We start from the raw sequence: 23,814 nt of genomic DNA on the forward strand, positions 1-23,814 counted from the left end.
CTCAGATGGCGTTTCATTGTTTTGCCTTGGAGTGCAGGTAGGGTACGTCCAGAAATAAAGCAAATCCTGTTACCAGGATGAAAAATGAGCCTTCATAGCAAGCTCTGCCGTCACCTGTTTTCACATTTCCCAGGCTTTGGCTGTATGGAAAACAGCTGTCAGTGGATTGGTAAGCACTGACACATCATTGTCTCAGCAGTGTTTTCATTGATGCATTCGATTGGATCAAATAATTACATGTTTAGAGGAGGAAAATGTACCATATTTCCCTCTGAAATGGAATGAAGCAGTAGCATAAAACAGCATGAAGTGGAGACAGGAAGCGAAGGACTAGCCATTTACATTGCTCCACCTTAACAGACAGCCTGCATGATCGGAAAAGCAGAGACAGGCTGCTGGTTTTTTTCAACCCTCTGTCTCCACTGAAGAAGCTGCAGCGCCGCCTGGTGTCTGTAGAGAGAAGTGAAAAAGCTTACAGCACCTGGTATTCCCAGGCGGTCTCCCATCCAAGTACTAACCAGGCCCGACCCTGCTTAGCTTCCGAGATCGGACGAGATCGGGCGTGTTCAGAGTGGTATGGCCGTAAGCCACACGTGCACCCCGAAAAAGGCCTTTTAAAGATGCCCTCAGATGGCGTTTCATTGTTTTGCCTTGGAGTGCAGGTAGGGTACGTCCAGAAATAAAGCAAATCCTGTTACCAGGATGAAAAATGAGCCTTCATAGCAAGCTCTGCCGTCACCTGTTTTCACATTTCCCAGGCTTTGGCTGTATGGAAAACAGCTGTCAGTGGATTGGTAAGCACTGACACATCATTGTCTCAGCAGTGTTTTCATTGATGCATTCGATTGGATCAAATAATTACATGTTTAGAGGAGGAAAATGTACCATATTTCCCTCTGAAATGGAATGAAGCAGTAGCATAAAACAGCATGAAGTGGAGACAGGAAGCGAAGGACTAGCCATTTACATTGCTCCACCTTAACAGACAGCCTGCATGATCGGAAAAGCAGAGACAGGCTGCTGGTTTTTTTCAACCCTCTGTCTCCACTGAAGAAGCTGCAGCGCCGCCTGGTGTCTGTAGAGAGAAGTCAAAAAGCTTACAGCACCTGGTATTCCCAGGCGGTCTCCCATCCAAGTACTAACCAGGCCCGACCCTGCTTAGCTTCCGAGATCGGACGAGATCGGGCGTGTTCAGAGTGGTATGGCCGTAAGCCACACGTGCACCCCGAAAAAGGCCTTTTAAAGATGCCCTCAGATGGCGTTTCATTGTTTTGCCTTGGAGTGCAGGTAGGGTACGTCCAGAAATAAAGCAAATCCTGTTACCAGGATGAAAAATGAGCCTTCATAGCAAGCTCTGCCGTCACCTGTTTTCACATTTCCCAGGCTTTGGCTGTATGGAAAACAGCTGTCAGTGGATTGGTAAGCACTGACACATCATTGTCTCAGCAGTGTTTTCATTGATGCATTCGATTGGATCAAATAATTACATGTTTAGAGGAGGAAAATGTACCATATTTCCCTCTGAAATGGAATGAAGCAGTAGCATAAAACAGCATGAAGTGGAGACAGGAAGCGAAGGACTAGCCATTTACATTGCTCCACCTTAACAGACAGCCTGCATGATCGGAAAAGCAGAGACAGGCTGCTGGTTTTTTTCAACCCTCTGTCTCCACTGAAGAAGCTGCAGCGCCGCCTGGTGTCTGTAGAGAGAAGTGAAAAAGCTTACAGCACCTGGTATTCCCAGGCGGTCTCCCATCCAAGTACTAACCAGGCCCGACCCTGCTTAGCTTCCGAGATCGGACGAGATCGGGCGTGTTCAGAGTGGTATGGCCGTAAGCCACACGTGCACCCCGAAAAAGGCCTTTTAAAGATGCCCTCAGATGGCGTTTCATTGTTGTGCCTTGGAGTGCAGGTAGGGTACGTCCAGAAATAAAGCAAATCCTGTTACCAGGATGAAAAATGAGCCTTCATAGCAAGCTCTGCCGTCACCTGTTTTCACATTTCCCAGGCTTTGGCTGTATGGAAAACAGCTGTCAGTGGATTGGTAAGCACTGACACATCATTGTCTCAGCAGTGTTTTCATTGATGCATTCGATTGGATCAAATAATTACATGTTTAGAGGAGGAAAATGTACCATATTTCCCTCTGAAATGGAATGAAGCAGTAGCATAAAACAGCATGAAGTGGAGACAGGAAGCGAAGGACTAGCCATTTACATTGCTCCACCTTAACAGACAGCCTGCATGATCGGAAAAGCAGAGACAGGCTGCTGGTTTTTTTCAACCCTCTGTCTCCACTGAAGAAGCTGCAGCGCCGCCTGGTGTCTGTAGAGAGAAGTCAAAAAGCTTACAGCACCTGGTATTCCCAGGCGGTCTCCCATCCAAGTACTAACCAGGCCCGACCCTGCTTAGCTTCCGAGATCGGACGAGATCGGGCGTGTTCAGAGTGGTATGGCCGTAAGCCACACGTGCACCCCGAAAAAGGCCTTTTAAAGATGCCCTCAGATGGCGTTTCATTGTTTTGCCTTGGAGTGCAGGTAGGGTACGTCCAGAAATAAAGCAAATCCTGTTACCAGGATGAAAAATGAGCCTTCATAGCAAGCTCTGCCGTCACCTGTTTTCACATTTCCCAGGCTTTGGCTGTATGGAAAACAGCTGTCAGTGGATTGGTAAGCACTGACACATCATTGTCTCAGCAGTGTTTTCATTGATGCATTCGATTGGATCAAATAATTACATGTTTAGAGGAGGAAAATGTACCATATTTCCCTCTGAAATGGAATGAAGCAGTAGCATAAAACAGCATGAAGTGGAGACAGGAAGCGAAGGACTAGCCATTTACATTGCTCCACCTTAACAGACAGCCTGCATGATCGGAAAAGCAGAGACAGGCTGCTGGTTTTTTTCAACCCTCTGTCTCCACTGAAGAAGCTGCAGCGCCGCCTGGTGTCTGTAGAGAGAAGTCAAAAAGCTTACAGCACCTGGTATTCCCAGGCGGTCTCCCATCCAAGTACTAACCAGGCCCGACCCTGCTTAGCTTCCGAGATCGGACGAGATCGGGCGTGTTCAGAGTGGTATGGCCGTAAGCCACACGTGCACCCCGAAAAAGGCCTTTTAAAGATGCCCTCAGATGGCGTTTCATTGTTTTGCCTTGGAGTGCAGGTAGGGTACGTCCAGAAATAAAGCAAATCCTGTTACCAGGATGAAAAATGAGCCTTCATAGCAAGCTCTGCCGTCACCTGTTTTCACATTTCCCAGGCTTTGGCTGTATGGAAAACAGCTGTCAGTGGATTGGTAAGCACTGACACATCATTGTCTCAGCAGTGTTTTCATTGATGCATTCGATTGGATCAAATAATTACATGTTTAGAGGAGGAAAATGTACCATATTTCCCTCTGAAATGGAATGAAGCAGTAGCATAAAACAGCATGAAGTGGAGACAGGAAGCGAAGGACTAGCCATTTACATTGCTCCACCTTAACAGACAGCCTGCATGATCGGAAAAGCAGAGACAGGCTGCTGGTTTTTTTCAACCCTCTGTCTCCACTGAAGAAGCTGCAGCGCCGCCTGGTGTCTGTAGAGAGAAGTCAAAAAGCTTACAGCACCTGGTATTCCCAGGCGGTCTCCCATCCAAGTACTAACCAGGCCCGACCCTGCTTAGCTTCCGAGATCGGGCGTGTTCAGAGTGGTATGGCCGTAAGCCACACGTGCACCCCGAAAAAGGCCTTTTAAAGATGCCCTCAGATGGCGTTTCATTGTTTTGCCTTGGAGTGCAGGTAGGGTACGTCCAGAAATAAAGCAAATCCTGTTACCAGGATGAAAAATGAGCCTTCATAGCAAGCTCTGCCGTCACCTGTTTTCACATTTCCCAGGCTTTGGCTGTATGGAAAACAGCTGTCAGTGGATTGGTAAGCACTGACACATCATTGTCTCAGCAGTGTTTTCATTGATGCATTCGATTGGATCAAATAATTACATGTTTAGAGGAGGAAAATGTACCATATTTCCCTCTGAAATGGAATGAAGCAGTAGCATAAAACAGCATGAAGTGGAGACAGGAAGCGAAGGACTAGCCATTTACATTGCTCCACCTTAACAGACAGCCTGCATGATCGGAAAAGCAGAGACAGGCTGCTGGTTTTTTTCAACCCTCTGTCTCCACTGAAGAAGCTGCAGCGCCGCCTGGTGTCTGTAGAGAGAAGTGAAAAAGCTTACAGCACCTGGTATTCCCAGGCGGTCTCCCATCCAAGTACTAACCAGGCCCGACCCTGCTTAGCTTCCGAGATCGGACGAGATCGGGCGTGTTCAGAGTGGTATGGCCGTAAGCCACACGTGCACCCCGAAAAAGGCCTTTTAAAGATGCCCTCAGATGGCGTTTCATTGTTTTGCCTTGGAGTGCAGGTAGGGTACGTCCAGAAATAAAGCAAATCCTGTTACCAGGATGAAAAATGAGCCTTCATAGCAAGCTCTGCCGTCACCTGTTTTCACATTTCCCAGGCTTTGGCTGTATGGAAAACAGCTGTCAGTGGATTGGTAAGCACTGACACATCATTGTCTCAGCAGTGTTTTCATTGATGCATTCGATTGGATCAAATAATTACATGTTTAGAGGAGGAAAATGTACCATATTTCCCTCTGAAATGGAATGAAGCAGTAGCATAAAACAGCATGAAGTGGAGACAGGAAGCGAAGGACTAGCCATTTACATTGCTCCACCTTAACAGACAGCCTGCATGATCGGAAAAGCAGAGACAGGCTGCTGGTTTTTTTCAACCCTCTGTCTCCACTGAAGAAGCTGCAGCGCCGCCTGGTGTCTGTAGAGAGAAGTCAAAAAGCTTACAGCACCTGGTATTCCCAGGCGGTCTCCCATCCAAGTACTAACCAGGCCCGACCCTGCTTAGCTTCCGAGATCGGACGAGATCGGGCGTGTTCAGAGTGGTATGGCCGTAAGCCACACGTGCACCCCGAAAAAGGCCTTTTAAAGATGCCCTCAGATGGCGTTTCATTGTTTTGCCTTGGAGTGCAGGTAGGGTACGTCCAGAAATAAAGCAAATCCTGTTACCAGGATGAAAAATGAGCCTTCATAGCAAGCTCTGCCGTCACCTGTTTTCACATTTCCCAGGCTTTGGCTGTATGGAAAACAGCTGTCAGTGGATTGGTAAGCACTGACACATCATTGTCTCAGCAGTGTTTTCATTGATGCATTCGATTGGATCAAATAATTACATGTTTAGAGGAGGAAAATGTACCATATTTCCCTCTGAAATGGAATGAAGCAGTAGCATAAAACAGCATGAAGTGGAGACAGGAAGCGAAGGACTAGCCATTTACATTGCTCCACCTTAACAGACAGCCTGCATGATCGGAAAAGCAGAGACAGGCTGCTGGTTTTTTTCAACCCTCTGTCTCCACTGAAGAAGCTGCAGCGCCGCCTGGTGTCTGTAGAGAGAAGTGAAAAAGCTTACAGCACCTGGTATTCCCAGGCGGTCTCCCATCCAAGTACTAACCAGGCCCGACCCTGCTTAGCTTCCGAGATCGGACGAGATCGGGCGTGTTCAGAGTGGTATGGCCGTAAGCCACACGTGCACCCCGAAAAAGGCCTTTTAAAGATGCCCTCAGATGGCGTTTCATTGTTGTGCCTTGGAGTGCAGGTAGGGTACGTCCAGAAATAAAGCAAATCCTGTTACCAGGATGAAAAATGAGCCTTCATAGCAAGCTCTGCCGTCACCTGTTTTCACATTTCCCAGGCTTTGGCTGTATGGAAAACAGCTGTCAGTGGATTGGTAAGCACTGACACATCATTGTCTCAGCAGTGTTTTCATTGATGCATTCGATTGGATCAAATAATTACATGTTTAGAGGAGGAAAATGTACCATATTTCCCTCTGAAATGGAATGAAGCAGTAGCATAAAACAGCATGAAGTGGAGACAGGAAGCGAAGGACTAGCCATTTACATTGCTCCACCTTAACAGACAGCCTGCATGATCGGAAAAGCAGAGACAGGCTGCTGGTTTTTTTCAACCCTCTGTCTCCACTGAAGAAGCTGCAGCGCCGCCTGGTGTCTGTAGAGAGAAGTCAAAAAGCTTACAGCACCTGGTATTCCCAGGCGGTCTCCCATCCAAGTACTAACCAGGCCCGACCCTGCTTAGCTTCCGAGATCGGACGAGATCGGGCGTGTTCAGAGTGGTATGGCCGTAAGCCACACGTGCACCCCGAAAAAGGCCTTTTAAAGATGCCCTCAGATGGCGTTTCATTGTTTTGCCTTGGAGTGCAGGTAGGGTACGTCCAGAAATAAAGCAAATCCTGTTACCAGGATGAAAAATGAGCCTTCATAGCAAGCTCTGCCGTCACCTGTTTTCACATTTCCCAGGCTTTGGCTGTATGGAAAACAGCTGTCAGTGGATTGGTAAGCACTGACACATCATTGTCTCAGCAGTGTTTTCATTGATGCATTCGATTGGATCAAATAATTACATGTTTAGAGGAGGAAAATGTACCATATTTCCCTCTGAAATGGAATGAAGCAGTAGCATAAAACAGCATGAAGTGGAGACAGGAAGCGAAGGACTAGCCATTTACATTGCTCCACCTTAACAGACAGCCTGCATGATCGGAAAAGCAGAGACAGGCTGCTGGTTTTTTTCAACCCTCTGTCTCCACTGAAGAAGCTGCAGCGCCGCCTGGTGTCTGTAGAGAGAAGTCAAAAAGCTTACAGCACCTGGTATTCCCAGGCGGTCTCCCATCCAAGTACTAACCAGGCCCGACCCTGCTTAGCTTCCGAGATCGGACGAGATCGGGCGTGTTCAGAGTGGTATGGCCGTAAGCCACACGTGCACCCCGAAAAAGGCCTTTTAAAGATGCCCTCAGATGGCGTTTCATTGTTTTGCCTTGGAGTGCAGGTAGGGTACGTCCAGAAATAAAGCAAATCCTGTTACCAGGATGAAAAATGAGCCTTCATAGCAAGCTCTGCCGTCACCTGTTTTCACATTTCCCAGGCTTTGGCTGTATGGAAAACAGCTGTCAGTGGATTGGTAAGCACTGACACATCATTGTCTCAGCAGTGTTTTCATTGATGCATTCGATTGGATCAAATAATTACATGTTTAGAGGAGGAAAATGTACCATATTTCCCTCTGAAATGGAATGAAGCAGTAGCATAAAACAGCATGAAGTGGAGACAGGAAGCGAAGGACTAGCCATTTACATTGCTCCACCTTAACAGACAGCCTGCATGATCGGAAAAGCAGAGACAGGCTGCTGGTTTTTTTCAACCCTCTGTCTCCACTGAAGAAGCTGCAGCGCCGCCTGGTGTCTGTAGAGAGAAGTCAAAAAGCTTACAGCACCTGGTATTCCCACTAACCAGGCCCGACCCTGCTTAGCTTCCGAGATCGGACGAGATCGGGCGTGTTCAGAGTGGTATGGCCGTAAGCCACACGTGCACCCCGAAAAAGGCCTTTTAAAGATGCCCTCAGATGGCGTTTCATTGTTTTGCCTTGGAGTGCAGGTAGGGTACGTCCAGAAATAAAGCAAATCCTGTTACCAGGATGAAAAATGAGCCTTCATAGCAAGCTCTGCCGTCACCTGTTTTCACATTTCCCAGGCTTTGGCTGTATGGAAAACAGCTGTCAGTGGATTGGTAAGCACTGACACATCATTGTCTCAGCAGTGTTTTCATTGATGCATTCGATTGGATCAAATAATTACATGTTTAGAGGAGGAAAATGTACCATATTTCCCTCTGAAATGGAATGAAGCAGTAGCATAAAACAGCATGAAGTGGAGACAGGAAGCGAAGGACTAGCCATTTACATTGCTCCACCTTAACAGACAGCCTGCATGATCGGAAAAGCAGAGACAGGCTGCTGGTTTTTTTCAACCCTCTGTCTCCACTGAAGAAGCTGCAGCGCCGCCTGGTGTCTGTAGAGAGAAGTCAAAAAGCTTACAGCACCTGGTATTCCCAGGCGGTCTCCCATCCAAGTACTAACCAGGCCCGACCCTGCTTAGCTTCCGAGATCGGACGAGATCGGGCGTGTTCAGAGTGGTATGGCCGTAAGCCACACGTGCACCCCGAAAAAGGCCTTTTAAAGATGCCCTCAGATGGCGTTTCATTGTTTTGCCTTGGAGTGCAGGTAGGGTACGTCCAGAAATAAAGCAAATCCTGTTACCAGGATGAAAAATGAGCCTTCATAGCAAGCTCTGCCGTCACCTGTTTTCACATTTCCCAGGCTTTGGCTGTATGGAAAACAGCTGTCAGTGGATTGGTAAGCACTGACACATCATTGTCTCAGCAGTGTTTTCATTGATGCATTCGATTGGATCAAATAATTACATGTTTAGAGGAGGAAAATGTACCATATTTCCCTCTGAAATGGAATGAAGCAGTAGCATAAAACAGCATGAAGTGGAGACAGGAAGCGAAGGACTAGCCATTTACATTGCTCCACCTTAACAGACAGCCTGCATGATCGGAAAAGCAGAGACAGGCTGCTGGTTTTTTTCAACCCTCTGTCTCCACTGAAGAAGCTGCAGCGCCGCCTGGTGTCTGTAGAGAGAAGTCAAAAAGCTTACAGCACCTGGTATTCCCAGGCGGTCTCCCATCCAAGTACTAACCAGGCCCGACCCTGCTTAGCTTCCGAGATCGTACGAGATCGGGCGTGTTCAGAGTGGTATGGCCGTAAGCCACACGTGCACCCCGAAAAAGGCCTTTTGAAGATGCCCTCAGATGGCGTTTCATTGTTTTGCCTTGGAGTGCAGGTAGGGTACGTCCAGAAATAAAGCAAATCCTGTTACCAGGATGAAAAATGAGCCTTCATAGCAAGCTCTGCCGTCACCTGTTTTCACATTTCCCAGGCTTTGGCTGTATGGAAAACAGCTGTCAGTGGATTGGTAAGCACTGACACATCATTGTCTCAGCAGTGTTTTCATTGATGCATTCGATTGGATCAAATAATTACATGTTTAGAGGAGGAAAATGTACCATATTTCCCTCTGAAATGGAATGAAGCAGTAGCATAAAACAGCATGAAGTGGAGACAGGAAGCGAAGGACTAGCCATTTACATTGCTCCACCTTAACAGACAGCCTGCATGATCGGAAAAGCAGAGACAGGCTGCTGGTTTTTTTCAACCCTCTGTCTCCACTGAAGAAGCTGCAGCGCCGCCTGGTGTCTGTAGAGAGAAGTCAAAAAGCTTACAGCACCTGGTATTCCCAGGCGGTCTCCCATCCAAGTACTAACCAGGCCCGACCCTGCTTAGCTTCCGAGATCGGACGAGATCGGGCGTGTTCAGAGTGGTATGGCCGTAAGCCACACGTGCACCCCGAAAAAGGCCTTTTAAAGATGCCCTCAGATGGCGTTTCATTGTTTTGCCTTGGAGTGCAGGTAGGGTACGTCCAGAAATAAAGCAAATCCTGTTACCAGGATGAAAAATGAGCCTTCATAGCAAGCTCTGCCGTCACCTGTTTTCACATTTCCCAGGCTTTGGCTGTATGGAAAACAGCTGTCAGTGGATTGGTAAGCACTGACACATCATTGTCTCAGCAGTGTTTTCATTGATGCATTCGATTGGATCAAATAATTACATGTTTAGAGGAGGAAAATGTACCATATTTCCCTCTGAAATGGAATGAAGCAGTAGCATAAAACAGCATGAAGTGGAGACAGGAAGCGAAGGACTAGCCATTTACATTGCTCCACCTTAACAGACAGCCTGCATGATCGGAAAAGCAGAGACAGGCTGCTGGTTTTTTTCAACCCTCTGTCTCCACTGAAGAAGCTGCAGCGCCGCCTGGTGTCTGTAGAGAGAAGTCAAAAAGCTTACAGCACCTGGTATTCCCAGGCGGTCTCCCATCCAAGTACTAACCAGGCCCGACCCTGCTTAGCTTCCGAGATCGGACGTGTTCAGAGTGGTATGGCCGTAAGCCACACGTGCACCCCGAAAAAGGCCTTTTAAAGATGCCCTCAGATGGCGTTTCATTGTTTTGCCTTGGAGTGCAGGTAGGGTACGTCCAGAAATAAAGCAAATCCTGTTACCAGGATGAAAAATGAGCCTTCATAGCAAGCTCTGCCGTCACCTGTTTTCACATTTCCCAGGCTTTGGCTGTATGGAAAACAGCTGTCAGTGGATTGGTAAGCACTGACACATCATTGTCTCAGCAGTGTTTTCATTGATGCATTCGATTGGATCAAATAATTACATGTTTAGAGGAGGAAAATGTACCATATTTCCCTCTGAAATGGAATGAAGCAGTAGCATAAAACAGCATGAAGTGGAGACAGGAAGCGAAGGACTAGCCATTTACATTGCTCCACCTTAACAGACAGCCTGCATGATCGGAAAAGCAGAGACAGGCTGCTGGTTTTTTTCAACCCTCTGTCTCCACTGAAGAAGCTGCAGCGCCGCCTGGTGTCTGTAGAGAGAAGTCAAAAAGCTTACAGCACCTGGTATTCCCAGGCGGTCTCCCATCCAAGTACTAACCAGGCCCGACCCTGCTTAGCTTCCGAGATCGGACGAGATCGGGCGTGTTCAGAGTGGTATGGCCGTAAGCCACACGTGCACCCCGAAAAAGGCCTTTTGAAGATGCCCTCAGATGGCGTTTCATTGTTTTGCCTTGGAGTGCAGGTAGGGTACGTCCAGAAATAAAGCAAATCCTGTTACCAGGATGAAAAATGAGCCTTCATAGCAAGCTCTGCCGTCACCTGTTTTCACATTTCCCAGGCTTTGGCTGTATGGAAAACAGCTGTCAGTGGATTGGTAAGCACTGACACATCATTGTCTCAGCAGTGTTTTCATTGATGCATTCGATTGGATCAAATAATTACATGTTTAGAGGAGGAAAATGTACCATATTTCCCTCTGAAATGGAATGAAGCAGTAGCATAAAACAGCATGAAGTGGAGACAGGAAGCGAAGGACTAGCCATTTACATTGCTCCACCTTAACAGACAGCCTGCATGATCGGAAAAGCAGAGACAGGCTGCTGGTTTTTTTCAACCCTCTGTCTCCACTGAAGAAGCTGCAGCGCCGCCTGGTGTCTGTAGAGAGAAGTCAAAAAGCTTACAGCACCTGGTATTCCCAGGCGGTCTCCCATCCAAGTACTAACCAGGCCCGACCCTGCTTAGCTTCCGAGATCGGACGAGATCGGGCGTGTTCAGAGTGGTATGGCCGTAAGCCACACGTGCACCCCGAAAAAGGCCTTTTAAAGATGCCCTCAGATGGCGTTTCATTGTTTTGCCTTGGAGTGCAGGTAGGGTACGTCCAGAAATAAAGCAAATCCTGTTACCAGGATGAAAAATGAGCCTTCATAGCAAGCTCTGCCGTCACCTGTTTTCACATTTCCCAGGCTTTGGCTGTATGGAAAACAGCTGTCAGTGGATTGGTAAGCACTGACACATCATTGTCTCAGCAGTGTTTTCATTGATGCATTCGATTGGATCAAATAATTACATGTTTAGAGGAGGAAAATGTACCATATTTCCCTCTGAAATGGAATGAAGCAGTAGCATAAAACAGCATGAAGTGGAGACAGGAAGCGAAGGACTAGCCATTTACATTGCTCCACCTTAACAGACAGCCTGCATGATCGGAAAAGCAGAGACAGGCTGCTGGTTTTTTTCAACCCTCTGTCTCCACTGAAGAAGCTGCAGCGCCGCCTGGTGTCTGTAGAGAGAAGTCAAAAAGCTTACAGCACCTGGTATTCCCAGGCGGTCTCCCATCCAAGTACTAACCAGGCCCGACCCTGCTTAGCTTCCGAGATCGGACGAGATCGGGCGTGTTCAGAGTGGTATGGCCGTAAGCCACACGTGCACCCCGAAAAAGGCCTTTTAAAGATGCCCTCAGATGGCGTTTCATTGTTTTGCCTTGGAGTGCAGGTAGGGTACGTCCAGAAATAAAGCAAATCCTGTTACCAGGATGAAAAATGAGCCTTCATAGCAAGCTCTGCCGTCACCTGTTTTCACATTTCCCAGGCTTTGGCTGTATGGAAAACAGCTGTCAGTGGATTGGTAAGCACTGACACATCATTGTCTCAGCAGTGTTTTCATTGATGCATTCGATTGGATCAAATAATTACATGTTTAGAGGAGGAAAATGTACCATATTTCCCTCTGAAATGGAATGAAGCAGTAGCATAAAACAGCATGAAGTGGAGACAGGAAGCGAAGGACTAGCCATTTACATTGCTCCACCTTAACAGACAGCCTGCATGATCGGAAAAGCAGAGACAGGCTGCTGGTTTTTTTCAACCCTCTGTCTCCACTGAAGAAGCTGCAGCGCCGCCTGGTGTCTGTAGAGAGAAGTCAAAAAGCTTACAGCACCTGGTATTCCCAGGCGGTCTCCCATCCAAGTACTAACCAGGCCCGACCCTGCTTAGCTTCCGAGATCGGACGAGATCGGGCGTGTTCAGAGTGGTATGGCCGTAAGCCACACGTGCACCCCGAAAAAGGCCTTTTGAAGATGCCCTCAGATGGCGTTTCATTGTTTTGCCTTGGAGTGCAGGTAGGGTACGTCCAGAAATAAAGCAAATCCTGTTACCAGGATGAAAAATGAGCCTTCATAGCAAGCTCTGCCGTCACCTGTTTTCACATTTCCCAGGCTTTGGCTGTATGGAAAACAGCTGTCAGTGGATTGGTAAGCACTGACACATCATTGTCTCAGCAGTGTTTTCATTGATGCATTCGATTGGATCAAATAATTACATGTTTAGAGGAGGAAAATGTACCATATTTCCCTCTGAAATGGAATGAAGCAGTAGCATAAAACAGCATGAAGTGGAGACAGGAAGCGAAGGACTAGCCATTTACATTGCTCCACCTTAACAGACAGCCTGCATGATTGGAAAAGCAGAGACAGGCTGCTGGTTTTTTTCAACCCTCTGTCTCCACTGAAGAAGCTGCAGCGCCGCCTGGTGTCTGTAGAGAGAAGTCAAAAAGCTTACAGCACCTGGTATTCCCAGGCGGTCTCCCATCCAAGTACTAACCAGGCCCGACCCTGCTTAGCTTCCGAGATCGGACGAGATCGGGCGTGTTCAGAGTGGTATGGCCGTAAGCCACACGTGCACCCCGAAAAAGGCCTTTTGAAGATGCCCTCAGATGGCGTTTCATTGTTTTGCCTTGGAGTGCAGGTAGGGTACGTCCAGAAATAAAGCAAATCCTGTTACCAGGATGAAAAATGAGCCTTCATAGCAAGCTCTGCCGTCACCTGTTTTCACATTTCCCAGGCTTTGGCTGTATGGAAAACAGCTGTCAGTGGATTGGTAAGCACTGACACATCATTGTCTCAGCAGTGTTTTCATTGATGCATTCGATTGGATCAAATAATTACATGTTTAGAGGAGGAAAATGTACCATATTTCCCTCTGAAATGGAATGAAGCAGTAGCATAAAACAGCATGAAGTGGAGACAGGAAGCGAAGGACTAGCCATTTACATTGCTCCACCTTAACAGACAGCCTGCATGATCGGAAAAGCAGAGACAGGCTGCTGGTTTTTTTCAACCCTCTGTCTCCACTGAAGAAGCTGCAGCGCCGCCTGGTGTCTGTAGAGAGAAGTCAAAAAGCTTACAGCACCTGGTATTCCCAGGCGGTCTCCCATCCAAGTACTAACCAGGCCCGACCCTGCTTAGCTTCCGAGATCGGACGAGATCGGGCGTGTTCAGAGTGGTATGGCCGTAAGCCACACGTGCACCCCGAAAAAGGCCTTTTAAAGATGCCCTCAGATGGCGTTTCATTGTTTTGCCTTGGAGTGCAGGTAGGGTACGTCCAGAAATAAAGCAAATCCTGTTACCAGGATGAAAAATGAGCCTTCATAGCAAGCTCTGCCGTCACCTGTTTTCACATTTCCCAGGCTTTGGCTGTATGGAAAACAGCTGTCAGTGGATTGGTAAGCACTGACACATCATTGTCTCAGCAGTGTTTTCATTGATGCATTCGATTGGATCAAATAATTACATGTTTAGAGGAGGAAAATGTACCATATTTCCCTCTGAAATGGAATGAAGCAGTAGCATAAAACAGCATGAAGTGGAGACAGGAAGCGAAGGACTAGCCATTTACATTGCTCCACCTTAACAGACAGCCTGCATGATCGGAAAAGCAGAGACAGGCTGCTGGTTTTTTTCAACCCTCTGTCTCCACTGAAGAAGCTGCAGCGCCGCCTGGTGTCTGTAGAGAGAAGTCAAAAAGCTTACAGCACCTGGTATTCCCAGGCGGTCTCCCATCCAAGTACTAACCAGGCCCGACCCTGCTTAGCTTCCGAGATCGGACGAGATCGGGCGTGTTCAGAGTGGTATGGCCGTAAGCCACACGTGCACCCCGAAAAAGGCCTTTTGAAGATGCCCTCAGATGGCGTTTCATTGTTTTGCCTTGGAGTGCAGGTAGGGTACGTCCAGAAATAAAGCAAATCCTGTTACCAGGATGAAAAATGAGCCTTCATAGCAAGCTCTGCCGTCACCTGTTTTCACATTTCCCAGGCTTTGGCTGTATGGAAAACAGCTGTCAGTGGATTGGTAAGCACTGACACATCATTGTCTCAGCAGTGTTTTCATTGATGCATTCGATTGGATCAAATAATTACATGTTTAGAGGAGGAAAATGTACCATATTTCCCTCTGAAATGGAATGAAGCAGTAGCATAAAACAGCATGAAGTGGAGACAGGAAGCGAAGGACTAGCCATTTACATTGCTCCACCTTAACAGACAGCCTGCATGATCGGAAAAGCAGAGACAGGCTGCTGGTTTTTTTCAACCCTCTGTCTCCACTGAAGAAGCTGCAGCGCCGCCTGGTGTCTGTAGAGAGAAGTCAAAAAGCTTACAGCACCTGGTATTCCCAGGCGGTCTCCCATCCAAGTACTAACCAGGCCCGACCCTGCTTAGCTTCCGAGATCGGACGAGATCGGGCGTGTTCAGAGTGGTATGGCCGTAAGCCACACGTGCACCCCGAAAAAGGCCTTTTGAAGATGCCCTCAGATGGCGTTTCATTGTTTTGCCTTGGAGTGCAGGTAGGGTACGTCCAGAAATAAAGCAAATCCTGTTACCAGGATGAAAAATGAGCCTTCATAGCAAGCTCTGCCGTCACCTGTTTTCACATTTCCCAGGCTTTGGCTGTATGGAAAACAGCTGTCAGTGGATTGGTAAGCACTGACACATCATTGTCTCAGCAGTGTTTTCATTGATGCATTCGATTGGATCAAATAATTACATGTTTAGAGGAGGAAAATGTACCATATTTCCCTCTGAAATGGAATGAAGCAGTAGCATAAAACAGCATGAAGTGGAGACAGGAAGCGAAGGACTAGCCATTTACATTGCTCCACCTTAACAGACAGCCTGCATGATCGGAAAAGCAGAGACAGGCTGCTGGTTTTTTTCAACCCTCTGTCTCCACTGAAGAAGCTGCAGCGCCGCCTGGTGTCTGTAGAGAGAAGTCAAAAAGCTTACAGCACCTGGTATTCCCAGGCGGTCTCCCATCCAAGTACTAACCAGGCCCGACCCTGCTTAGCTTCCGAGATCGGACGAGATCGGGCGTGTTCAGAGTGGTATGGCCGTAAGCCACACGTGCACCCCGAAAAAGGCCTTTTAAAGATGCCCTCAGATGGCGTTTCATTGTTTTGCCTTGGAGTGCAGGTAGGGTACGTCCAGAAATAAAGCAAATCCTGTTACCAGGATGAAAAATGAGCCTTCATAGCAAGCTCTGCCGTCACCTGTTTTCACATTTCCCAGGCTTTGGCTGTATGGAAAACAGCTGTCAGTGGATTGGTAAGCACTGACACATCATTGTCTCAGCAGTGTTTTCATTGATGCATTCGATTGGATCAAATAATTACATGTTTAGAGGAGGAAAATGTACCATATTTCCCTCTGAAATGGAATGAAGCAGTAGCATAAAACAGCATGAAGTGGAGACAGGAAGCGAAGGACTAGCCATTTACATTGCTCCACCTTAACAGACAGCCTGCATGATCGGAAAAGCAGAGACAGGCTGCTGGTTTTTTTCAACCCTCTGTCTCCACTGAAGAAGCTGCAGCGCCGCCTGGTGTCTGTAGAGAGAAGTCAAAAAGCTTACAGCACCTGGTATTCCCAGGCGGTCTCCCATCCAAGTACTAACCAGGCCCGACCCTGCTTAGCTTCCGAGATCGGACGAGATCGGGCGTGTTCAGAGTGGTATGGCCGTAAGCCACACGTGCACCCCGAAAAAGGCCTTTTAAAGATGCCCTCAGATGGCGTTTCATTGTTTTGCCTTGGAGTGCAGGTAGGGTACGTCCAGAAATAAAGCAAATCCTGTTACCAGGATGAAAAATGAGCCTTCATAGCAAGCTCTGCCGTCACCTGTTTTCACATTTCCCAGGCTTTGGCTGTATGGAAAACAGCTGTCAGTGGATTGGTAAGCACTGACACATCATTGTCTCAGCAGTGTTTTCATTGATGCATTCGATTGGATCAAATAATTACATGTTTAGAGGAGGAAAATGTACCATATTTCCCTCTGAAATGGAATGAAGCAGTAGCATAAAACAGCATGAAGTGGAGACAGGAAGCGAAGGACTAGCCATTTACATTGCTCCACCTTAACAGACAGCCTGCATGATCGGAAAAGCAGAGACAGGCTGCTGGTTTTTTTCAACCCTCTGTCTCCACTGAAGAAGCTGCAGCGCCGCCTGGTGTCTGTAGAGAGAAGTCAAAAAGCTTACAGCACCTGGTATTCCCAGGCGGTCTCCCATCCAAGTACTAACCAGGCCCGACCCTGCTTAGCTTCCGAGATCAGACGAGATCGGGCGTGTTCAGAGTGGTATGGCCGTAAGCCACACGTGCACCCCGAAAAAGGCCTTTTAAAGATGCCCTCAGATGGCGTTTCATTGTTTTGCCTTGGAGTGCAGGTAGGGTACGTCCAGAAATAAAGCAAATCCTGTTACCAGGATGAAAAATGAGCCTTCATAGCAAGCTCTGCCGTCACCTGTTTTCACATTTCCCAGGCTTTGGCTGTATGGAAAACAGCTGTCAGTGGATTGGTAAGCACTGACACATCATTGTCTCAGCAGTGTTTTCATTGATGCATTCGATTGGATCAAATAATTACATGTTTAGAGGAGGAAAATGTACCATATTTCCCTCTGAAATGGAATGAAGCAGTAGCATAAAACAGCATGAAGTGGAGACAGGAAGCGAAGGACTAGCCATTTACATTGCTCCACCTTAACAGACAGCCTGCATGATCGGAAAAGCAGAGACAGGCTGCTGGTTTTTTTCAACCCTCTGTCTCCACTGAAGAAGCTGCAGCGCCGCCTGGTGTCTGTAGAGAGAAGTCAAAAAGCTTACAGCACCTGGTATTCCCAGGCGGTCTCCCATCCAAGTACTAACCAGGCCCGACCTGCTTAGCTTCCGAGATCGGACGAGATCGGGCGTGTTCAGAGTGGTATGGCCGTAAGCCACACGTGCACCCCGAAAAAGGCCTTTTGAAGATGCCCTCAGATGGCGTTTCATTGTTTTGCCTTGGAGTGCAGGTAGGGTACGTCCAGAAATAAAGCAAATCCTGTTACCAGGATGAAAAATGAGCCTTCATAGCAAGCTCTGCCGTCACCTGTTTTCACATTTCCCAGGCTTTGGCTGTATGGAAAACAGCTGTCAGTGGATTGGTAAGCACTGACACATCATTGTCTCAGCAGTGTTTTCATTGATGCATTCGATTGGATCAAATAATTACATGTTTAGAGGAGGAAAATGTACCATATTTCCCTCTGAAATGGAATGAAGCAGTAGCATAAAACAGCATGAAGTGGAGACAGGAAGCGAAGGACTAGCCATTTACATTGCTCCACCTTAACAGACAGCCTGCATGATCGGAAAAGCAGAGACAGGCTGCTGGTTTTTTTCAACCCTCTGTCTCCACTGAAGAAGCTGCAGCGCCGCCTGGTGTCTGTAGAGAGAAGTCAAAAAGCTTACAGCACCTGGTATTCCCAGGCGGTCTCCCATCCAAGTACTAACCAGGCCCGACCCTGCTTAGCTTCCGAGATCGGACGAGATCGGGCGTGTTCAGAGTGGTATGGCCGTAAGCCACACGTGCACCCCGAAAAAGGCCTTTTGAAGATGCCCTCAGATGGCGTTTCATTGTTTTGCCTTGGAGTGCAGGTAGGGTACGTCCAGAAATAAAGCAAATCCTGTTACCAGGATGAAAAATGAGCCTTCATAGCAAGCTCTGCCGTCACCTGTTTTCACATTTCCCAGGCTTTGGCTGTATGGAAAACAGCTGTCAGTGGATTGGTAAGCACTGACACATCATTGTCTCAGCAGTGTTTTCATTGATGCATTCGATTGGATCAAATAATTACATGTTTAGAGGAGGAAAATGTACCATATTTCCCTCTGAAATGGAATGAAGCAGTAGCATAAAACAGCATGAAGTGGAGACAGGAAGCGAAGGACTAGCCATTTACATTGCTCCACCTTAACAGACAGCCTGCATGATCGGAAAAGCAGAGACAGGCTGCTGGTTTTTTTCAACCCTCTGTCTCCACTGAAGAAGCTGCAGCGCCGCCTGGTGTCTGTAGAGAGAAGTCAAAAAGCTTACAGCACCTGGTATTCCCAGGCGGTCTCCCATCCAAGTACTAACCAGGCCCGACCTGCTTAGCTTCCGAGATCGGACGAGATCGGGCGTGTTCAGAGTGGTATGGCCGTAAGCCACACGTGCACCCCGAAAAAGGCCTTTTGAAGATGCCCTCAGATGGCGTTTCATTGTTTTGCCTTGGAGTGCAGGTAGGGTACGTCCAGAAATAAAGCAAATCCTGTTACCAGGATGAAAAATGAGCCTTCATAGCAAGCTCTGCCGTCACCTGTTTTCACATTTCCCAGGCTTTGGCTGTATGGAAAACAGCTGTCAGTGGATTGGTAAGCACTGACACATCATTGTCTCAGCAGTGTTTTCATTGATGCATTCGATTGGATCAAATAATTACATGTTTAGAGGAGGAAAATGTACCATATTTCCCTCTGAAATGGAATGAAGCAGTAGCATAAAACAGCATGAAGTGGAGACAGGAAGCGAAGGACTAGCCATTTACATTGCTCCACCTTAACAGACAGCCTGCATGATCGGAAAAGCAGAGACAGGCTGCTGGTTTTTTTCAACCCTCTGTCTCCACTGAAGAAGCTGCAGCGCCGCCTGGTGTCTGTAGAGAGAAGTCAAAAAGCTTACAGCACCTGGTATTCCCAGGCGGTCTCCCATCCAAGTACTAACCAGGCCCGACCCTGCTTAGCTTCCGAGATCGGACGAGATCGGGCGTGTTCAGAGTGGTATGGCCGTAAGCCACACGTGCACCCCGAAAAAGGCCTTTTGAAGATGCCCTCAGATGGCGTTTCATTGTTTTGCCTTGGAGTGCAGGTAGGGTACGTCCAGAAATAAAGCAAATCCTGTTACCAGGATGAAAAATGAGCCTTCATAGCAAGCTCTGCCGTCACCTGTTTTCACATTTCCCAGGCTTTGGCTGTATGGAAAACAGCTGTCAGTGGATTGGTAAGCACTGACACATCATTGTCTCAGCAGTGTTTTCATTGATGCATTCGATTGGATCAAATAATTACATGTTTAGAGGAGGAAAATGTACCATATTTCCCTCTGAAATGGAATGAAGCAGTAGCATAAAACAGCATGAAGTGGAGACAGGAAGCGAAGGACTAGCCATTTACATTGCTCCACCTTAACAGACAGCCTGCATGATCGGAAAAGCAGAGACAGGCTGCTGGTTTTTTTCAACCCTCTGTCTCCACTGAAGAAGCTGCAGCGCCGCCTGGTGTCTGTAGAGAGAAGTCAAAAAGCTTACAGCACCTGGTATTCCCAGGCGGTCTCCCATCCAAGTACTAACCAGGCCCGACCCTGCTTAGCTTCCGAGATCGGACGAGATCGGGCGTGTTCAGAGTGGTATGGCCGTAAGCCACACGTGCACCCCGAAAAAGGCCTTTTAAAGATGCCCTCAGATGGCGTTTCATTGTTTTGCCTTGGAGTGCAGGTAGGGTACGTCCAGAAATAAAGCAAATCCTGTTACCAGGATGAAAAATGAGCCTTCATAGCAAGCTCTGCCGTCACCTGTTTTCACATTTCCCAGGCTTTGGCTGTATGGAAAACAGCTGTCAGTGGATTGGTAAGCACTGACACATCATTGTCTCAGCAGTGTTTTCATTGATGCATTCGATTGGATCAAATAATTACATGTTTAGAGGAGGAAAATGTACCATATTTCCCTCTGAAATGGAATGAAGCAGTAGCATAAAACAGCATGAAGTGGAGACAGGAAGCGAAGGACTAGCCATTTACATTGCTCCACCTTAACAGACAGCCTGCATGATCGGAAAAGCAGAGACAGGCTGCTGGTTTTTTTCAACCCTCTGTCTCCACTGAAGAAGCTGCAGCGCTGCCTGGTGTCTGTAGAGAGAAGTCAAAAAGCTTACAGCACCTGGTATTCCCAGGCGGTCTCCCATCCAAGTACTAACCAGGCCCGACCCTGCTTAGCTTCCGAGATCGGACGAGATCGGGCGTGTTCAGAGTGGTATGGCCGTAAGCCACACGTGCACCCCGAAAAAGGCCTTTTAAAGATGCCCTCAGATGGCGTTTCATTGTTTTGCCTTGGAGTGCAGGTAGGGTACGTCCAGAAATAAAGCAAATCCTGTTACCAGGATGAAAAATGAGCCTTCATAGCAAGCTCTGCCGTCACCTGTTTTCACATTTCCCAGGCTTTGGCTGTATGGAAAACAGCTGTCAGTGGATTGGTAAGCACTGACACATCATTGTCTCAGCAGTGTTTTCATTGATGCATTCGATTGGATCAAATAATTACATGTTTAGAGGAGGAAAATGTACCATATTTCCCTCTGAAATGGAATGAAGCAGTAGCATAAAACAGCATGAAGTGGAGACAGGAAGCGAAGGACTAGCCATTTACATTGCTCCACCTTAACAGACAGCCTGCGTGATCGGAAAAGCAGAGACAGGCTGCTGGTTTTTTTCAACCCTCTGTCTCCACTGAAGAAGCTGCAGCGCCGCCTGGTGTCTGTAGAGAGAAGTCAAAAAGCTTACAGCACCTGGTATTCCCAGGCGGTCTCCCATCCAAGTACTAACCAGGCCCGACCCTGCTTAGCTTCCGAGATCGGACGAGATCGGGCGTGTTCAGAGTGGTATGGCCGTAAGCCACACGTGCACCCCGAAAAAGGCCTTTTAAAGATGCCCTCAGATGGCGTTTCATTGTTTTGCCTTGGAGTGCAGGTAGGGTACGTCCAGAAATAAAGCAAATCCTGTTACCAGGATGAAAAATGAGCCTTCATAGCAAGCTCTGCCGTCACCTGTTTTCACATTTCCCAGGCTTTGGCTGTATGGAAAACAGCTGTCAGTGGATTGGTAAGCACTGACACATCATTGTCTCAGCAGTGTTTTCATTGATGCATTCGATTGGATCAAATAATTACATGTTTAGAGGAGGAAAATGTACCATATTTCCCTCTGAAATGGAATGAAGCAGTAGCATAAAACAGCATGAAGTGGAGACAGGAAGCGAAGGACTAGCCATTTACATTGCTCCACCTTAACAGACAGCCTGCGTGATCGGAAAAGCAGAGACAGGCTGCTGGTTTTTTTCAACCCTCTGTCTCCACTGAAGAAGCTGCAGCGCCGCCTGGTGTCTGTAGAGAGAAGTCAAAAAGCTTACAGCACCTGGTATTCCCAGGCGGTCTCCCATCCAAGTACTAACCAGGCCCGACCCTGCTTAGCTTCCGAGATCGGACGAGATCGGGCGTGTTCAGAGTGGTATGGCCGTAAGCCACACGTGCACCCCGAAAAAGGCCTTTTAAAGATGCCCTCAGATGGCGTTTCATTGTTTTGCCTTGGAGTGCAGGTAGGGTACGTCCAGAAATAAAGCAAATCCTGTTACCAGGATGAAAAATGAGCCTTCATAGCAAGCTCTGCCGTCACCTGTTTTCACATTTCCCAGGCTTTGGCTGTATGGAAAACAGCTGTCAGTGGATTGGTAAGCACTGACACATCATTGTCTCAGCAGTGTTTTCATTGATGCATTCGATTGGATCAAATAATTACATGTTTAGAGGAGGAAAATGTACCATATTTCCCTCTGAAATGGAATGAAGCAGTAGCATAAAACAGCATGAAGTGGAGACAGGAAGCGAAGGACTAGCCATTTACATTGCTCCACCTTAACAGACAGCCTGCATGATCGGAAAAGCAGAGACAGGCTGCTGGTTTTTTTCAACCCTCTGTCTCCACTGAAGAAGCTGCAGCGCCGCCTGGTGTCTGTAGAGAGAAGTCAAAAAGCTTACAGCACCTGGTATTCCCAGGCGGTCTCCCATCCAAGTACTAACCAGGCCCGACCCTGCTTAGCTTCCGAGATCGGACGAGATCGGGCGTGTTCAGAGTGGTATGGCCGTAAGCCACACGTGCACCCCGAAAAAGGCCTTTTAAAGATGCCCTCAGATGGCGTTTCATTGTTTTGCCTTGGAGTGCAGGTAGGGTACGTCCAGAAATAAAGCAAATCCTGTTACCAGGATGAAAAATGAGCCTTCATAGCAAGCTCTGCCGTCACCTGTTTTCACATTTCCCAGGCTTTGGCTGTATGGAAAACAGCTGTCAGTGGATTGGTAAGCACTGACACATCATTGTCTCAGCAGTGTTTTCATTGATGCATTCGATTGGATCAAATAATTACATGTTTAGAGGAGGAAAATGTACCATATTTCCCTCTGAAATGGAATGAAGCAGTAGCATAAAACAGCATGAAGTGGAGACAGGAAGCGAAGGACTAGCCATTTACATTGCTCCACCTTAACAGACAGCCTGCATGATCGGAAAAGCAGAGACAGGCTGCTGGTTTTTTTCAACCCTCTGTCTCCACTGAAGAAGCTGCAGCGCCGCCTGGTGTCTGTAGAGAGAAGTCAAAAAGCTTACAGCACCTGGTATTCCCAGGCGGTCTCCCATCCAAGTACTAACCAGGCCCGACCCTGCTTAGCTTCCGAGATCGGACGAGATCGGGCGTGTTCAGAGTGGTATGGCCGTAAGCCACACGTGCACCCCGAAAAAGGCCTTTTGAAGATGCCCTCAGATGGCGTTTCATTGTTTTGCCTTGGAGTGCAGGTAGGGTACGTCCAGAAATAAAGCAAATCCTGTTACCAGGATGAAAAATGAGCCTTCATAGCAAGCTCTGCCGTCACCTGTTTTCACATTTCCCAGGCTTTGGCTGTATGGAAAACAGCTGTCAGTGGATTGGTAAGCACTGACACATCATTGTCTCAGCAGTGTTTTCATTGATGCATTCGATTGGATCAAATAATTACATGTTTAGAGGAGGAAAATGTACCATATTTCCCTCTGAAATGGAATGAAGCAGTAGCATAAAACAGCATGAAGTGGAGACAGGAAGCGAAGGACTAGCCATTTACATTGCTCCACCTTAACAGACAGCCTGCATGATCGGAAAAGCAGAGACAGGCTGCTGGTTTTTTTCAACCCTCTGTCTCCACTGAAGAAGCTGCAGCGCCGCTTGGTGTCTGTAGAGAGAAGTCAAAAAGCTTACAGCACCTGGTATTCCCAGGCGGTCTCCCATCCAAGTACTAACCAGGCCCGACCCTGCTTAGCTTCCGAGATCGGACGAGATCGGGCGTGTTCAGAGTGGTATGGCCGTAAGCCACACGTGCACCCCGAAAAAGGCCTTTTGAAGATGCCCTCAGATGGCGTTTCATTGTTTTGCCTTGGAGTGCAGGTAGGGTACGTCCAGAAATAAAGCAAATCCTGTTACCAGGATGAAAAATGAGCCTTCATAGCAAGCTCT

At 47.7% G+C, this 23,814-nt stretch overlaps 35 non-coding genes and 3 pseudogenes across 35 annotated transcripts; all 38 read right to left on the reverse strand.

Moving 5' to 3' along the window:
- Positions 1–469: 469 nt before the first annotated feature.
- Positions 470–588, reverse strand: LOC140996948 (5S ribosomal RNA). Its single transcript, XR_012178918.1, has one exon. It is a non-coding gene; the product is annotated as a 5S ribosomal RNA (ribosomal RNA).
- Positions 589–1,094: 506 nt separating this feature from the next.
- LOC140996950 (5S ribosomal RNA) lies at positions 1,095–1,213 on the reverse strand. Its single transcript, XR_012178919.1, has one exon. It is a non-coding gene; the product is annotated as a 5S ribosomal RNA (ribosomal RNA).
- Positions 1,214–1,719: 506 nt separating this feature from the next.
- On the reverse strand, positions 1,720–1,838 carry LOC140996951 (5S ribosomal RNA). Its single transcript, XR_012178920.1, has one exon. It is a non-coding gene; the product is annotated as a 5S ribosomal RNA (ribosomal RNA).
- A 506-nt stretch (positions 1,839–2,344) lies between these two features.
- LOC140996952 (5S ribosomal RNA) lies at positions 2,345–2,463 on the reverse strand. The gene has a single exon (XR_012178921.1). It is a non-coding gene; the product is annotated as a 5S ribosomal RNA (ribosomal RNA).
- A 506-nt stretch (positions 2,464–2,969) lies between these two features.
- Positions 2,970–3,088, reverse strand: LOC140996953 (5S ribosomal RNA). The gene has a single exon (XR_012178922.1). It is a non-coding gene; the product is annotated as a 5S ribosomal RNA (ribosomal RNA).
- Positions 3,089–3,594: 506 nt separating this feature from the next.
- LOC140996872 (5S ribosomal RNA) lies at positions 3,595–3,703 on the reverse strand (annotated as a pseudogene).
- A 506-nt stretch (positions 3,704–4,209) lies between these two features.
- Positions 4,210–4,328, reverse strand: LOC140996954 (5S ribosomal RNA). Its single transcript, XR_012178923.1, has one exon. It is a non-coding gene; the product is annotated as a 5S ribosomal RNA (ribosomal RNA).
- A 506-nt stretch (positions 4,329–4,834) lies between these two features.
- Positions 4,835–4,953, reverse strand: LOC140996955 (5S ribosomal RNA). Its single transcript, XR_012178924.1, has one exon. It is a non-coding gene; the product is annotated as a 5S ribosomal RNA (ribosomal RNA).
- A 506-nt stretch (positions 4,954–5,459) lies between these two features.
- Positions 5,460–5,578, reverse strand: LOC140996956 (5S ribosomal RNA). The gene has a single exon (XR_012178925.1). It is a non-coding gene; the product is annotated as a 5S ribosomal RNA (ribosomal RNA).
- A 506-nt stretch (positions 5,579–6,084) lies between these two features.
- Positions 6,085–6,203, reverse strand: LOC140996957 (5S ribosomal RNA). Its single transcript, XR_012178926.1, has one exon. It is a non-coding gene; the product is annotated as a 5S ribosomal RNA (ribosomal RNA).
- Positions 6,204–6,709: 506 nt separating this feature from the next.
- LOC140996958 (5S ribosomal RNA) lies at positions 6,710–6,828 on the reverse strand. The gene has a single exon (XR_012178927.1). It is a non-coding gene; the product is annotated as a 5S ribosomal RNA (ribosomal RNA).
- A 506-nt stretch (positions 6,829–7,334) lies between these two features.
- LOC140996899 (5S ribosomal RNA) lies at positions 7,335–7,433 on the reverse strand (annotated as a pseudogene).
- Positions 7,434–7,939: 506 nt separating this feature from the next.
- LOC140996960 (5S ribosomal RNA) lies at positions 7,940–8,058 on the reverse strand. Its single transcript, XR_012178929.1, has one exon. It is a non-coding gene; the product is annotated as a 5S ribosomal RNA (ribosomal RNA).
- A 506-nt stretch (positions 8,059–8,564) lies between these two features.
- On the reverse strand, positions 8,565–8,683 carry LOC140997326 (5S ribosomal RNA). The gene has a single exon (XR_012179274.1). It is a non-coding gene; the product is annotated as a 5S ribosomal RNA (ribosomal RNA).
- A 506-nt stretch (positions 8,684–9,189) lies between these two features.
- On the reverse strand, positions 9,190–9,308 carry LOC140996961 (5S ribosomal RNA). Its single transcript, XR_012178930.1, has one exon. It is a non-coding gene; the product is annotated as a 5S ribosomal RNA (ribosomal RNA).
- Positions 9,309–9,814: 506 nt separating this feature from the next.
- LOC140996880 (5S ribosomal RNA) lies at positions 9,815–9,923 on the reverse strand (annotated as a pseudogene).
- Positions 9,924–10,429: 506 nt separating this feature from the next.
- LOC140996962 (5S ribosomal RNA) lies at positions 10,430–10,548 on the reverse strand. Its single transcript, XR_012178931.1, has one exon. It is a non-coding gene; the product is annotated as a 5S ribosomal RNA (ribosomal RNA).
- A 506-nt stretch (positions 10,549–11,054) lies between these two features.
- On the reverse strand, positions 11,055–11,173 carry LOC140996963 (5S ribosomal RNA). The gene has a single exon (XR_012178932.1). It is a non-coding gene; the product is annotated as a 5S ribosomal RNA (ribosomal RNA).
- Positions 11,174–11,679: 506 nt separating this feature from the next.
- LOC140996964 (5S ribosomal RNA) lies at positions 11,680–11,798 on the reverse strand. Its single transcript, XR_012178933.1, has one exon. It is a non-coding gene; the product is annotated as a 5S ribosomal RNA (ribosomal RNA).
- A 506-nt stretch (positions 11,799–12,304) lies between these two features.
- Positions 12,305–12,423, reverse strand: LOC140996965 (5S ribosomal RNA). Its single transcript, XR_012178934.1, has one exon. It is a non-coding gene; the product is annotated as a 5S ribosomal RNA (ribosomal RNA).
- Positions 12,424–12,929: 506 nt separating this feature from the next.
- Positions 12,930–13,048, reverse strand: LOC140996966 (5S ribosomal RNA). The gene has a single exon (XR_012178935.1). It is a non-coding gene; the product is annotated as a 5S ribosomal RNA (ribosomal RNA).
- Positions 13,049–13,554: 506 nt separating this feature from the next.
- Positions 13,555–13,673, reverse strand: LOC140996967 (5S ribosomal RNA). The gene has a single exon (XR_012178936.1). It is a non-coding gene; the product is annotated as a 5S ribosomal RNA (ribosomal RNA).
- Positions 13,674–14,179: 506 nt separating this feature from the next.
- LOC140996968 (5S ribosomal RNA) lies at positions 14,180–14,298 on the reverse strand. The gene has a single exon (XR_012178937.1). It is a non-coding gene; the product is annotated as a 5S ribosomal RNA (ribosomal RNA).
- A 506-nt stretch (positions 14,299–14,804) lies between these two features.
- Positions 14,805–14,923, reverse strand: LOC140996969 (5S ribosomal RNA). Its single transcript, XR_012178938.1, has one exon. It is a non-coding gene; the product is annotated as a 5S ribosomal RNA (ribosomal RNA).
- Positions 14,924–15,429: 506 nt separating this feature from the next.
- Positions 15,430–15,548, reverse strand: LOC140996971 (5S ribosomal RNA). Its single transcript, XR_012178940.1, has one exon. It is a non-coding gene; the product is annotated as a 5S ribosomal RNA (ribosomal RNA).
- Positions 15,549–16,054: 506 nt separating this feature from the next.
- On the reverse strand, positions 16,055–16,173 carry LOC140996972 (5S ribosomal RNA). Its single transcript, XR_012178941.1, has one exon. It is a non-coding gene; the product is annotated as a 5S ribosomal RNA (ribosomal RNA).
- A 506-nt stretch (positions 16,174–16,679) lies between these two features.
- Positions 16,680–16,798, reverse strand: LOC140997311 (5S ribosomal RNA). Its single transcript, XR_012179260.1, has one exon. It is a non-coding gene; the product is annotated as a 5S ribosomal RNA (ribosomal RNA).
- A 506-nt stretch (positions 16,799–17,304) lies between these two features.
- LOC140996853 (5S ribosomal RNA) lies at positions 17,305–17,422 on the reverse strand. Its single transcript, XR_012178854.1, has one exon. It is a non-coding gene; the product is annotated as a 5S ribosomal RNA (ribosomal RNA).
- Positions 17,423–17,928: 506 nt separating this feature from the next.
- On the reverse strand, positions 17,929–18,047 carry LOC140996973 (5S ribosomal RNA). The gene has a single exon (XR_012178942.1). It is a non-coding gene; the product is annotated as a 5S ribosomal RNA (ribosomal RNA).
- A 506-nt stretch (positions 18,048–18,553) lies between these two features.
- On the reverse strand, positions 18,554–18,671 carry LOC140996854 (5S ribosomal RNA). Its single transcript, XR_012178855.1, has one exon. It is a non-coding gene; the product is annotated as a 5S ribosomal RNA (ribosomal RNA).
- Positions 18,672–19,177: 506 nt separating this feature from the next.
- LOC140996974 (5S ribosomal RNA) lies at positions 19,178–19,296 on the reverse strand. The gene has a single exon (XR_012178943.1). It is a non-coding gene; the product is annotated as a 5S ribosomal RNA (ribosomal RNA).
- A 506-nt stretch (positions 19,297–19,802) lies between these two features.
- Positions 19,803–19,921, reverse strand: LOC140996975 (5S ribosomal RNA). The gene has a single exon (XR_012178944.1). It is a non-coding gene; the product is annotated as a 5S ribosomal RNA (ribosomal RNA).
- Positions 19,922–20,427: 506 nt separating this feature from the next.
- LOC140996976 (5S ribosomal RNA) lies at positions 20,428–20,546 on the reverse strand. Its single transcript, XR_012178945.1, has one exon. It is a non-coding gene; the product is annotated as a 5S ribosomal RNA (ribosomal RNA).
- Positions 20,547–21,052: 506 nt separating this feature from the next.
- LOC140996977 (5S ribosomal RNA) lies at positions 21,053–21,171 on the reverse strand. Its single transcript, XR_012178946.1, has one exon. It is a non-coding gene; the product is annotated as a 5S ribosomal RNA (ribosomal RNA).
- A 506-nt stretch (positions 21,172–21,677) lies between these two features.
- On the reverse strand, positions 21,678–21,796 carry LOC140996978 (5S ribosomal RNA). The gene has a single exon (XR_012178947.1). It is a non-coding gene; the product is annotated as a 5S ribosomal RNA (ribosomal RNA).
- Positions 21,797–22,302: 506 nt separating this feature from the next.
- Positions 22,303–22,421, reverse strand: LOC140996979 (5S ribosomal RNA). The gene has a single exon (XR_012178948.1). It is a non-coding gene; the product is annotated as a 5S ribosomal RNA (ribosomal RNA).
- A 506-nt stretch (positions 22,422–22,927) lies between these two features.
- Positions 22,928–23,046, reverse strand: LOC140996980 (5S ribosomal RNA). Its single transcript, XR_012178949.1, has one exon. It is a non-coding gene; the product is annotated as a 5S ribosomal RNA (ribosomal RNA).
- Positions 23,047–23,552: 506 nt separating this feature from the next.
- Positions 23,553–23,671, reverse strand: LOC140996982 (5S ribosomal RNA). The gene has a single exon (XR_012178951.1). It is a non-coding gene; the product is annotated as a 5S ribosomal RNA (ribosomal RNA).
- Positions 23,672–23,814: the final 143 nt, after the last annotated feature.

The sequence above is a fragment of the Pagrus major genome, chromosome 5, assembly GCF_040436345.1.
Source record: "Pagrus major chromosome 5, Pma_NU_1.0".
Lineage (NCBI taxonomy): Eukaryota > Metazoa > Chordata > Actinopteri > Spariformes > Sparidae > Pagrus > Pagrus major.